The sequence below is a fragment of the Fringilla coelebs genome, assembly GCF_963513975.1.
Source record: "Fringilla coelebs genome assembly, chromosome: 3".
NCBI lineage: Eukaryota > Metazoa > Chordata > Aves > Passeriformes > Fringillidae > Fringilla > Fringilla coelebs.
In genome coordinates, this window is record NC_140030.1 from 100,258,002 (window position 1) to 100,271,411 (window position 13,410).

Here is a 13,410-nt window from a genome sequence, read left to right on the forward strand (position 1 = left end):
CCAGGATTTACTTTTGGCTGTATGATTTATGTAACACATCCCTGAAAAATTAATTTCCACAAGATCTAAGACCTACAGTGACCCAGTGGTTCCCAGTGCTTTCTTTTGCGTGCTGTGCAGTTTCCCTATATTCCTTTCATGTCAGCTGGCATAAATTCCACCTCGCCTTTTCATGGAGTACTCAACACAACTGGGTCACAAAGAGGTGCCTGGAGGGTTGGTGATGCCAAACTCACCACAGCCATGGAGTCACCCACTGAAGAGCCTGCCCATAACTTCAGTGGAGCTGCACGACTTCAAGTCCACTGCCCCACACCATCTATACAAAATTAACAGCATGGAAACATTTTGTCTTTCTTCTTCCTCTCGATAAGACTCGAGCCTAAGAAAAATCTAACCTTTTGGTCATACGTGAGAGTGCACTTGATTAAAAACCATCACTTAAAAAAACCCTCTAAAGTTTTAAGCCTGCCAGGCTGGTGAAATCAGAAATGGGTAACATTGAGCACTAGAGGGCAGCAGGAACCAAACGAAAACCGGTAAAATCCACAAATTCCCAAAACAGGGACTATGTTCTTCACCACGGCCAAGGTAAGCACTGTGCTTAAGCAATTTCAAACCAACACACTGGTTTAAAAAAAAAAAATCTCTTGTTATATGGCTAATAATAATTAGCTCCGTTGTTTGGGACCACAGCTCACACTGAAGTGGGTTTGCATATTAATTTCCTGCGGTCAAAGAAAACTTCCCATCACAAAGCAGCTGTGAACAGCACCCCTCCCTTCACCTTCTTAGCAAACCAAGACCTAAATTATTCTCAGCGTGATCAATATTTTTTAGGCATATGAGACTATCAGAAGTTTCTGTATCTGACCTAGAGTGCACTCATGAGCCCTCTCCAGCCCAGCTTTGGCTCAGTATGAAAGTGATTTAAAACATCACACACCTTTTGGATTTATGAAGTTACACACACCTCTTGAAGAGACTATATATAAAAGTCTTTAGCCAAACAAAAAAGCTATTTTGGAAATCTGGCAATTTTTGGCAGCAGTGGCAACTCAGGCAGCCAAGCTGTAATTTCTACACCAAACAATGAGCACTGAGTTCTGGACTGAACTGAACCTCCCAGCACCCACCAAGAGCCAGCCTTAAAAGGTTGCTGCTGATGTAACCCAACACACTCCTTTCATTTTCAGCCTCTACATCAACACTTGTGAACAATTCCCAGGCAGGAAAAGCAGAAGCCATGCTAGACTTCTTCAGTAAACACAAACCCACTTCTGCAAAACAGATTAAGTAACACCTGATGGGCCAGAGGATATGTCAGAGTATTTAAGGTAGAGAGCATTTAAGGGCAAGTCAGAACACATGTACCAACATCAGCACCACTCCTCAGTTACTAATAAAAGACACAGCAACCCACCACAAAACTGGGCATGTAAATTCATTGGGAACATGTAGCATTTTTTTTTTTCAGAGGAATCCCAATTGTCTGTAAAACTGACAGCTGTGTTAACAGGTTGAAAATCCCTGCTTTGTTTTAATATAGTTGCTTGGATACCTGAAAACTCAGAAAGCAACTGGAACAGTCCAAAACCCATGTCTTTTAAACTGGGGTAACCTTGTGACCAGATGTCCCCTTGATTTGAGTCGCAAGTTCAGCAGCAGTGCCGTGGCCCAGGCTCACTCATGTGCCTGAAGCCAGAGAGTCCCCAGTGAAATGTTCTGTCCCATTTCCCCCAAGCTCTCACTACTTGCTCCAAATAGACTATTTTTGAAGAAAACCTACAATACCCCACAACTGATCAGAGAGAATCTACAGCCTGGCTATCCACAAAGGAGAAGAGATTCATAGCCCAACACCACATTTTTCAGAAACCACCATCCTGGAAAGGCTGTAATCCCTGTGAAAGCCAGGACATGTTGCACAGCACTGGATCTTGGCTGTACCTGTGCTGCTGCCAGGAAGAGGAGCTGTCCCCACTTCATCCACACAGATATTCACATGGCTGCCCAGAAAGCTGGGCCAGTTCCCTGAGCCGACCTCCCACTGTGTACCAACACTAAGGATCAACCAGGAATAATAAGCACAGCCAGGAGCAGCCTGGGACTCTCCTTGCACTACAGAGGTCAGGGAAGCCCATGGAAAAAACTAAAGGCAAGCCTGGGCTCAAACTTGAAACAAACTGCAGAAACAAAAGTAGTGTCTTTGGAGAGGCAACAAAAGGTCAAACACCTCTAGCTTCCCAAGGTAGCTTTAATTAATTCTCCTTTTTTAAAAAAAGCCAGCCAGCTTTTAGATATTTGCAGGTCTCTTCAAGCCTACAGGAAACTCTGTCATCCTCCCTCTCCTAACATCACCCTTCTTTTATTTTCTCTGTTCCTGTGACACACCATTTTCTTCCACTGGGTGACCCTGTCCACCCATCAATTTTAGGACACAGCTTTTCATTAGAGAGAAAAAGCAACGAAGGCAGAGGCTACAGGACAAACAGGAAGACCCATCTGCCCAAGATGACAAGCCCTAGGAAGCGCCATGAAAGGAGATGGGACTGAGCTTTACCCATGCTTCAGACAGGCAGTCTCCCAGGCATGATTCCACAGCTGAACTCTCAAATGCTGCTTCCAAATTTAGGAGAATTTCTCCAGGGTTGCACTGGCAAATCCAGTTCTGCCTGACCACAGAGCATGGGCAGAACACTGTGCTCTACCAATTTGTAGAGCACACCTGTTGATTATTCTCCAACACTTCCTCAGGTTGCAATTTTTCCAGGGAAACAGTATTTTTCCACTGTCCCTGGTACTCTCTGGTTCAGTGCCCTGATTTAAGGCTTTCCCACACACACACTTGAGTGCTGCCTGCCAAGTAAGAACTTTTGCTGGCAACTTTTCTTAATCCAGAGGAAGTGGTAAGGTCTTCCTGGTGTATTGAGCAACTGAGTGATGCAGATTAAAAAAATGATAAACAATTAAATTTTTAAAAATTATCTTCCAGTATGGGATTAAAAAAGATGAAGAATACTGAAGTGTTTACTGATCCCATTTAATTTTCTATCACCACTTAGACAACTGAACTCACTATGACAATAAGCTAAAGGTATCAATGCCTCTAGCAAGAGCAGAACCCTCACTTCCACACCAATCATAAAACCACTAATTTATAAACCATTTAAGAGATTTAGTAATGTTCCTACAGGACTACTGTTTTCTTGCCTGGGGATGCCTGCTTTCAGAAGGCCCTGTATTCATGGCTAATGAGTACTATCTTCTGCTATTAGAAGTGGTGCAGCCTCTCTAGACTGATAAAACCTGTTCCTGGTGCCTCAGGCACTAGGAATACCCCATGACCATTTCCTGAGGCACAGATGATGTGGTACTTCAGTCAGTCTCAGTCCAGTTCATGTGGCAGATGGCAGAAAACACAGCCTGTCCTGTCAGTCTGTTTCATTGCTAAGGAAGCTGCCACATTCCCAGAGACCTATGGGCCTTTTGGAAATGCTTTTGAATCACTAGGGAAGATCCTCCTCCATCCTGCCCAAGTCCCAGTCTGTTGGTCATACTGTGGGGGTGCAACCCACAGCCACTCCCACTCTTCCCACTTACACGGTGCCACAGCAGCAGCTCTCAATGCCTCATGACAAACCAAACCAACAAAGGAGCTTCCTTTCCCAGGATACATTTGACAGAACTTGCTTTTCCAAGAATATCTGACATGGACAGTCTGTTTCTAAAACCATCTTCCTGTCTCTTCTGCCACAATGACCAGACTCAATGGGCTGGAATGCTGAAGTTGCATCAAAAGAGAGAGTTTAAGTGGGTATGTATATTGGTTTGATGCTTTGTGAGGAGAAAAGAACCGAGATGTTCAGAGCATTAACTGGTTATCCTGTGACACTTGGATTATTTCACTCCAGGAGCACAGTTATTGCTAAGTTGTGAGCAGGTTTCAGTTGTGAGCAGTCTCCACAAAAATCAATGAAGGGGAGGGTTCATGGGCCACATCTGCCCTCCTCAGCACACCTGGAATCCACACTGGCACCAGGGGGTGTTTGAGGCCAGCCAGGAGGCAGGATGTGGCCTCTCAGCATACCTTGGTGCTGAGCTTCAGCTGCCTGCTCCACACAGGCCCCACAAACACTCCCCCAGCACTGTCATTTCCGCATGTGCTGCTCCCACTAAGCCTCAGACATTCCTGGGACTGCCAAGTGGTCATGCAGTTATTCCATGTGTCCCATTCAACACAGCAATCAAGGCCAGCTGCCTTGAGCCACACTAAATGGTGTTTGAGCAACACATCCCAGGAACTGCCTCACAGCTCCCAGGATTGCTTCATACCTTCCACACAGGGCTTGTGAAACCTGAGTAGACAAATGCCTTCCAGCCTGTCTCACTATCAGAGCAGCTTCTCCATCCTCCTCTCCCATGACAGTGGAAAAGGCTGGCTCAGGACATTCCTTGCAGTGCTGGTCACTACTCAATACATAAAAATAAAGCAAAACCTCAAACCAGACACGCTATTGCTCTAGTGCAACAAAGATCATGGAATGTGTTAGTGTTGTGGTTTAAAGCAGAGGTTAACAGCAGAAGATTCCCATCATTATTAACATAAGACATGTGACTTTCTGGTCTCTGTGAAAAACCAAAGCAAGGCTTGGTCTCTACTGTTGGCAGATTCCATTACAGTTCTGGATGTCACACATCTAGAGGTGAAGGCAACTGCACAGGCAACCAGTCAACATCAGCTGAGAGAGATCAGTTAGTAGATCCCACTGCTTACCTGTCTAGCACAAAAACAGTGCCATTCCCACTGCAAGAAACTCACCTGTTGAATTCCAAGCTAATTTCTTGGAAGCAGGCCACAGAAAACCACTTTAGAGTAAGAAGAGGAAACCATACTTTCACACTACTTAAGATTTTAAAGGAACAAGAAATGTTGTCAGTGACATTTTACCCACTCAGGTGTCTTGACAAATCCTCTCCACACATTATTTGTTGACCAGAATTTTTTTTTCCCCCAATATTAAACATAATCACTAGAACCTTCATTCCAGCCAGCATGAATATATGGCAAGAAGAGCCACTGGACCAGCACATTTTGATCTCACATTTCTGAGAAGAGAAGGGATAAGCTGTCCCTTATCTTCTCAGATAAACAATTTATACCATTACTTCTAAGAATCTGGAGTAGTGGCTGACCCAAAATGCTAGTTCTGCAGAAGCCAGTCCTGTTTCAGGTGAGGAGTTGAACTGAAGCAGTCCTCACCACAGTATCGTCATTAGCACATGCAAAGACTCAGTTGTTATTATTATTATTAAAGTAATGGGGTAACAAGGCCACATCCTGAGCTTGTGATGAGCACATGAAAAACACAGGGAAAAGTTTAAAAACTCTTCCTACTGACTGTGGTAATTTGTGACAGTGTTTACTCCTGATGTCTGAAGGACATATTAACTGTCCTTCTGAGAACACATTAAACATGAAGAGTATTGGGGAACATTAGCAGCTGACAGCATCCTCTGAGCTCCTCTCCTATGTCCCATCAACCACAGTTCCCACTGTATGTGTCCAGCTGGAGCAGACTGCAGTTCTGGTAAAATTGTGGTTTATGACAGGCAGGTGCACCAGTATCAGAATGCAGTGACTCAGTCAAGCAACACACTGCCTACATAGATGAAGCACTGGCTAAAGAAAGAGCATGTGGAGAAGCAGAAGCTGTTACCTGTGGGTGGAGAGGGAAAAGCATCCCCAGAAGGATAAAGCTCCTGGCTATTTTCAGAGCTGTGCGGAGGCAGAAAGTGCTCTGCTAGGTCACAAACAGAGGGGAGGTCCAACATGCTGCTCTCTGAGGTGTGACTCGGTGACGTCTCCTTTTCTTCCATGGTCCCACTGCAGACAGAAATGAGACTCAGCTGGGTTTTTAGAGCATGAAAATCTAAGCAGAAGTGTCCTAGGCTGACTATATGATGCTTTTATCCCCAATCGTCTTGTTCTGTTTATGGTGAATAAGAAGTTTTGCACCTTTAAGACTTGTTCCAGAGAGTAAAAAGAAAAGAGAAGAAGCGTGCAGTTTGTTTTCAGACACTGCACTCACTCCTCCACATTCCTGCTCCTGGACTGTGTTGTCTGCAAACAGAGAGACAGCAAGACAGAGCTCTTTTGCTTTCAGTTAGCTTTAGCTAGCTGAGGCAGAGAAGTTCCCTGGATGGCGGTTTTTTCCTTTTTCCCTTTTGTTTGGACCTGTTCAAACCTGCTCAAACCCAGAAGAGCAGCAGCAGCTCACACCTTTGGCCCACCGGGCCAGGCCTGGCCCGTGACACTTTCAGCACCAGAGGGACTGATAAGAGACTGAGTGAGCTGAACTGCAACCCATGGAAAGGACTTTCTCAGTTTGTCATCTCTTTTGGAGCAGCAAGAGGTTTTATTGTTTAATATTAAAGTTTTATTGTTTAATAAACAGTTTTTTCCACTTTTCTCCAAAGAAGTAGACCAGTTAGAGAAAAAAGTCGATTGAATCTGCTTTCCTAAAAGAGCGCCTTTAGAAGTTCTCTCCCAAATTTGCCCTGAACCAAGACAAGAATTCAGCACAAATAATCTGGCATTTTTGTACTGCTTTATGAGATGACAGGAGCTGCTCTAGTATAATCATACTTCAATTAAGAAAATAAAAACAAATTTAAAGATGTAAAGAGGGAACAGCAAGCCCCATAGATAACAGCCCTCAGCCTTAAGTAGGATAACTAGGAGACCACAATAAATCTGGCTTTCCTAGAGGCTTCCCAGGCCCCAAAACCAGGAAGCCATGAGCATATTCCCCTCAGGGAATATTCCCCTCTGTGTGCTATTTAAAAGGAAACACATTCTACAGGGTCCCTTTCCACGGATGCTGCTACAAGTCTCAGGTTAAACCAATCCCTCCTGGCTTATGTTCAGCAGCAGAAAGAAAAAGCATCTCACAACTTGGCAGCCTCAATCTCACAGGGATGGCAAACACTTCCTGGCATGGAGACACCAGGGCAGCTGTGTTATATAATCGGTGCTCGGCACTTGGGGAAGCTTCAGCTGAAGCATCCCCTCATCCCAACACCTTTTTATCAAGCTTCCTCAACCAGTCCACCAGCACAGAGGGAAAGAACACACAGCAAGACAGGGCTGGTGCCACTCCACACCAAGGGTTACAGTGAATGGGCAACTCTTTAGGAGAGGATGGATCTAAAGTGTTCCAGTCCAGCAGCTCCAAGCACAGTCACGTGAGTGTCTGGGGCAGAAGAGCAGTGAAGTGAGAAAAACTTGGTGGGGTAAGAGTGACAAGACAGAGGATTCATATCTGGTGGTCAGGAAAGGCCTGTGGCCCTGCAGGCTTACATTTATCTTCTTTTCTATAAAATTAAAACAACAAATTCTTGTTTTGGGGGTATTATCAGTAAGGAATGTGACAGCCACAGTGGGCAAGGAAATCCCCAGAATGCATTAGTACTGAAAATAAATAAATACCTCCAGGCAGATTTAAAAAAAAAATAACGTAGTTCCTTAGGTGCTTCTATACTGAGTACACTTTTATCTAAGATACACCTCTGACCTTTGCAAAGTGCTGTCCAACTCACCAATGAAGAGAGGGGAGATGATGGCTGTGATACCAGAGAAGAGCAGCTGCCTTGCCTTGGAGGGAAAAGGTCTGTGCACTCACAGAAAGATTCCAGGAAAAAGGCAGTGGAAGATTAAAAACAAAACAAAGTACACAACCATCTTTCCCCAGCAGAAGGAAAGTTCTCCTCTATTGCTCTTCATGCTCCAAAAGATAAATGATCTGTACATAAGGAACACAAGAGAAGGAAAAACTTTCTTCAAATATTGTGTTTATGTTGTGTGCTACTTCAAAGTTGAATGGTATTTTAAAGAACTAAACTACCTATACCCTTCACTGGTCTGGAAAACCCCAAAAACACACACCACAAGCCCAATGAATTCTATCCCTCCAAGGCCAAATGGCAAATTACAGCAATAGAAGCTGCTGGTGTGATACCACAGCAGCTTAAGGCTGTGATTAAGTAACTGATGGCAGCTGCAGCAGCCCTGCATGTCTCTGCCAGCTGCCTGCGCTGCTCCCTGTCCTTGGCTTGCCACAACAAGACTAACAACATGTGCAACCATGTTTTTATCAGGGTCAGATAAACCAAAGCAGTATTAAACTATTAAAAAATAATAGTTTTCCTCTGGATTAGCTCCCTCTAGTCCTTCTAAGGCAAGTACACAGTAGTCCTACCCCCAAAGCTGATGGTGAGACCACAGCTCATGGTATTTGTGAGAAAAGGTTCAGCCCTGGGCCTTCAGACAAAAGAAGGAGATTCACTATTTCCTCTGTGCCATACCTGGTAAGAGAGAGCACTGATGTGCAAACAGTCCCTCTGGATAAAGTCCAGGAGCAAACAGTCTGCTGCTGCTTCAGGATTCCCTTATTCTTCCTTCACGGTTTGTCAGCCCCAGACTGCTGGAATGAAACAAACAGGTCAGTCAGATGCTTTGGGCCAGCTGATCTGGCAGATGGACAGGGTGACCTTTCAAAGTGCATATGCTAGCCAATGTCAACAGCCAGTCATCACATATGCCACTGTTTGTTGGGTCTGGTACTGAGGAAAAGTTTCTTCTAGGAACCAGAAAGAGTACATCTAGTTATGCCCTTGAACCTCCTGACAGCAGCGGAGACATCCAGGAAAGGGGCTGGTACATCCTAGAAGGCAAGACTTACTTTACAAGAAGCTGCCAGATGGGCTGTTTGTTCAAAACCCATCAAGAGAAGCAAGTAAAAGCTGGCAACCTTCCCTGCCTCCTGTGGAGAGCAGGTATTTCCCCAACAGGTTTATCTAGGGGTATCTTGAAGTCAACAGCCTGTTTTGTCAGACCTCAACCACGAAATGCGTTTTAAGAGGGCCACAAAACCCACCCAACACAGCCTTACAAAACGCAGATCCTGTATCCTTTGCCATTACCTCGGTTATTTTCAGTGAGCAACCAGGACAGGCATACTTTCAGGAAGGAACTGGACGTTTTTCAGGGCCACCCTCATCCGGTGGCACTGCACAGATACCAGGAATGTCTCAAAGGCCTGCCCTGCACAGGCTTGCCTGGCTGGCAGCACTGCGGCAGAATGTGACGGATACAGGACGATGCGAAGCACTGCCCTTACCAGCTGCCCTGCTCAGCAGGTGAGGGGGTTCTCTTCCTCCCGGCCTCGTTCCTTACCCTTTTCCTTCAGGCAATATTCACGCGTTATTTCAAAAACCACCCCCTTGGCAGAGAAGCGCACCAAGAATGACACAGTGCATGGTGCGAGCCAGGAGAATGGCGTGGGCCAAAGTCCGAGCACCCCGCGGCCTGGCCACGGCTGCTGCGTCACCCCTCGCCACCTTCTGAGGGGAAATGTCACGGCAGCAGCCCAAGAGCAGCCAGAGCTCGGGGGAGGAGGGAGTGGAAATACGGGGAAAGCCAAAAGCACGGCAGGGCTGCCCCGGGCCGGGCCTGACTCGCACAGCCGCGCCTCGGGCCCTCCACGCTGCTGCCGGGCCAGCGAGGGCCGCCCCGCCCGGAGGCGGCCGAAGAGCGAGGGGAAGCGGGCAGGAGCCTCACGGCTGGGGACGGGCGTGACTGCAGAGCGCCGAGCACAGCGTTGCTGAGATAGGAAGGGCCAGCGCTGAAAGGGAGCCGGGTAGCGGCGGCACCAACTCCTCCCTGAGGCGCCCAGAGCGGCTGCGCAGGCCCCGGCCCGCCCCCGCGGGGCTGCGGGTGGGAAGGGGGCGGGTGGATTTCAGAATACTCCCAGCCAGGTTTTCCTCGCGAGGCGTTTAGCTCGGGTTTATCTCCCCGGGCTTAGAGGGGAGGGGTTTTGGCGAGGTTAGGCAGCGGCGCTATCCCGTGCCTGGCACACCGGCGCTGTCTCGGGCTGCTCAGTGCTCGGTCGCTGCGCACCGCCGCTCTGCAAAGGCGCAGCCTGGCCAGGCCCTGAGCGGCGATGAGCGCGGCGCTGCAGGGTGCAGACATCATAGCGCGGGCTGAGAAAAACCCAACCCCGTTCCCCCGCGGAACATAAGCTGCCAGCCTTCCTCCGAGGGCCTGCGGAGCTCAGGGAGGAGATGTGCGCCGAGGACACCATGTGCTCCCACCGGGAATTTCAGCGGGCGGCGAAGCGGAAGCTTCGCAAACCCCGCTGGGCAGCGAGGTACAAACCACGCTCAGTTTGGGGCGACCCATCGCTTCGGCACCGAGCGCGATCGGTGTGTGCTGCCACAGCCACACCCGGCCTGGCGACAATGACATGTACGGGGCACCGACACAGACATCCTGAGTCTCTTTAGCAGGGCTGCGGACAAGGGCTGGATACTGCCCCAGCACAGAGCACATAGTGCAGCGCACAGCCAGACATCCCGGGGCGGAGGTCAGGGATCCGCCCTGCCGCCGTCGGGGCGGGCAGGCGGGGGGAAAGCTGCCGGCCGACCTGCCGGGCACAAGTGCTGCTAGGGGAGAGCTGCCTGGGCTCTTTGGCACGGCTGCTCTGAGAGAGACTGGGAAGGAGTGGGAGTTTTTTCCAAGAGTCTTTGGACTTCAGAATTACTGAGGGCAAACCGATGTGTTTAGGAGGTCATTAAAAGGAGGGGATATCAATTTGAAGTCCTGTGGCTGCCCAGAGGGCTTTGTTTTTCTTGCGGGCTTGAGCTGGGAAGGGTGTCCCCAGGGCGAGCCTTTGGATTTGTGTTTCAGGCACAGCAGTGACTCTGCCTCAGCCTTACAGTGTCTCTCGAGCAGGGCCTGGGCATTTGGGGACACTGCCCAAGTGGAGATGCAAACCTAGCTACACCCTGGGCTGTAGCTAGCCCTGGGCCCTGCTCTAGTGCTAGGCTACTTCTTGCCAGTCATATCTGTCCTCAAGGGCTACCACTCCCTCTCTGGGGGTGTTCTGTGACCTGGAATGCAGCACCCCAGCCCTTCATTTCCTTGCAGGGATTAGAGCTGGAGCTAAGCTGTGGAATTCAAAACATCAGCAGATCTGCTTTATGTAGCTCTGGGAGCACATGCAATATTACAGCACCCAGAAAACAGCCATCTTTGTGATTTCAACCCACTGGATGATGCCAGGTCTCTGCCACTAGAAAAGCTCTGGCAGGCTCCTGGAAAAGCAAGGAGCTCCAGCAAACAGAACTGCCAAAGAAGCTATAGTACTCGTTAACAAACATACACAGCTTACCAATTTCTATTTGTCATACTGGGTGGGCAGCCAAATCTTTGAACTTCCTTTTCCTCCTCTCCCTCACCAGAATGAGGAGCTCCTGCAGTGCTGGCACTGCCACCATTGTAGTCTACACATTGTAATCTGTATTCCTTGTGAACTGTGTTATCAGCAAAAAGATTAAGTTTGCCTGTAGTATTTAGGGCAAGTCTCTAAGTGTGTACTACGCTCCCCTTTATCAGCCTCTTGTTGTTAGCACACGATAAAGCTCTACCGGCAGTCATGTCTGAAGCTAGTTAAAACAGAAGGTACTTGAGAGCCACGAAACTCAGAATTAAACCCCACACTTGACATTTACCAAAGATCTGAGAGTCAACTGGGAAAAAGGAAATGCATTTTCTGACTATTGCAGCTCTGTCACAATCAGATTTTTCAGTTTTACCAGTCTCAGGGCCAGATGGTACAAGCTGTACAGTTCTATGTCATTGAAGATAATGTGTACCTGCCAACTTACCATCTTAAATACTTAATACATAACATGAAGAAAAAGAGTCTGTCTTCACAAACAGCAGAACTTGCACATTCATGTCTTTTTGGTTCTTTCCCACTGTCACACCACAGGGGAGCCTGCCTACTTCCTTCTTTCTTACACAAGAGCTCGAAGTTAATTTAGTACCTCAAAGCAGAGTAACAGCTGAATTAATAGAAGCTAATCCAGGAAGTGGGCTGAAGGGATGCCAAGGAGACATGAACAAGATTGTTCTGTTGATTAACAGAAATGATTTAACCAAAGTTTGTAGTCTATACTTCAGTCTTTTGAGTTCACTCCTCGCCATGAACTAGCCCTTTGTTCTCAGAACTAAAAGCAAGAAAAAAATACCAGTATATTTAAATTTATTAATTGCATGCATTTTACTTCTCAGCTCAAGATACTGTTACTAAAATAGATGGAGTATCAGGCTCCATCCCAGTTTCCATTCTGAAGCTTTCCCCAAGCACTGCAGACAGTTTTTAGTGGCCTTTGCTCTGGAAAATCCTGTTGCGGTTTCCCCAGGAATGAGTGTTCAGGCCAGTGTCAGTGAGAAACAGCTCTTCAAACCCACGAGATGAGAAACAGCAACTAGCAGCTCATCTCCACTCCTTCCAAACCACTGAGGTTTGCTGACAATGCTGCAAGTAGGAAAAAGCAGAGGAAGGCTGTAAGAAAAGCTCTTTTTCACCAGCCCACTATCCCATAAAATGTAAGACACGTGGCATTCTCAAATCACTTTTTCCATGATCATCACTCCTTCACCTAGAGCCGTGTCTTTTGTGTGCACACCACAGTCCAGCACTGAGAGTGCAGCTCAGCTGCAGAGGCAAAACACATTAAAAGCTCTGTTATCCTTCCTGATTCTTACCAAGGCCAGAACAGGGTTAGCATACTTCTGGGAGTATCCTTGCTTACCTCAGAAAAAGAAAATATGTTGGTTACCCTAAAACTCATTGATTTCTCCATCTGTGTTAGTTGATCAGATGAAGAGTACTACAGTCCCTCCAAATTTGCCCAAGTTTTCAGGCCCACATAAAAAGACATTGTGTGTTTCATGTTCTGCCACATCAAAGGCAATCACTCAAAGCAGTAGACCTCTCTCTGAAGGGTCAGTTCCACTTAAACTGAAATACCCCTCCTGGTCACTGCTATCTCCAAGCCGTGGTAACTGCAGGGCTAATGCCTTTCAGAGCTTCCACTGAGCTATCACAGAGAACTGATTGTTGACTCAGGTTCCTGGTTAATTCTAGGGTTAACATGTAAGCTATTTTACCTTTCTAATTTATAAGTTAATCTACCTGTTTTTCTCACCCACAGTCAAGCAGGCATCTCCCAAGTTCCTCCAACCTCATAAGCTCTATTCTGGTAACTTCTCTTTAAGACAGGTGAAGTTCATGAGCAGCAAGCAGCCATCTGCATACAAAAAGTGGGTCAGCCAGGCAATCAAAAACATTCTTGGCCTTCTCTTCCCTGGCCATAGGACAAATAATGCTCTTTGTTTCCTCCTTCAATAACAAGAGATTTAAGCCTTTTACATGCTGCAGTCAACACCCTGAGGTACAGGAAGTTTCAAAGACCAAATGTTATTTTCTGCCGTACCACGTGCCAATAAATTTCTATTTATTTTTCTTTTTTTATGAATCCCTTGTTGTGGCTGTGACC

General features: G+C 47.1%; 1 protein-coding gene across 1 annotated transcript in view; it reads right to left on the minus strand.

Annotated features, from left to right (window-relative positions):
- The window catches only part of CHGB (chromogranin B), a 49,379-nt gene extending 43,520 nt beyond the window's left edge, over positions 1-5,859 (minus strand). The window contains 1 exon segment of the mRNA XM_084202116.1: positions 5,721-5,859. The gene's annotated coding sequence lies outside the window, so the exon portion shown is untranslated.
- Positions 5,860-13,410: the final 7,551 nt, after the last annotated feature.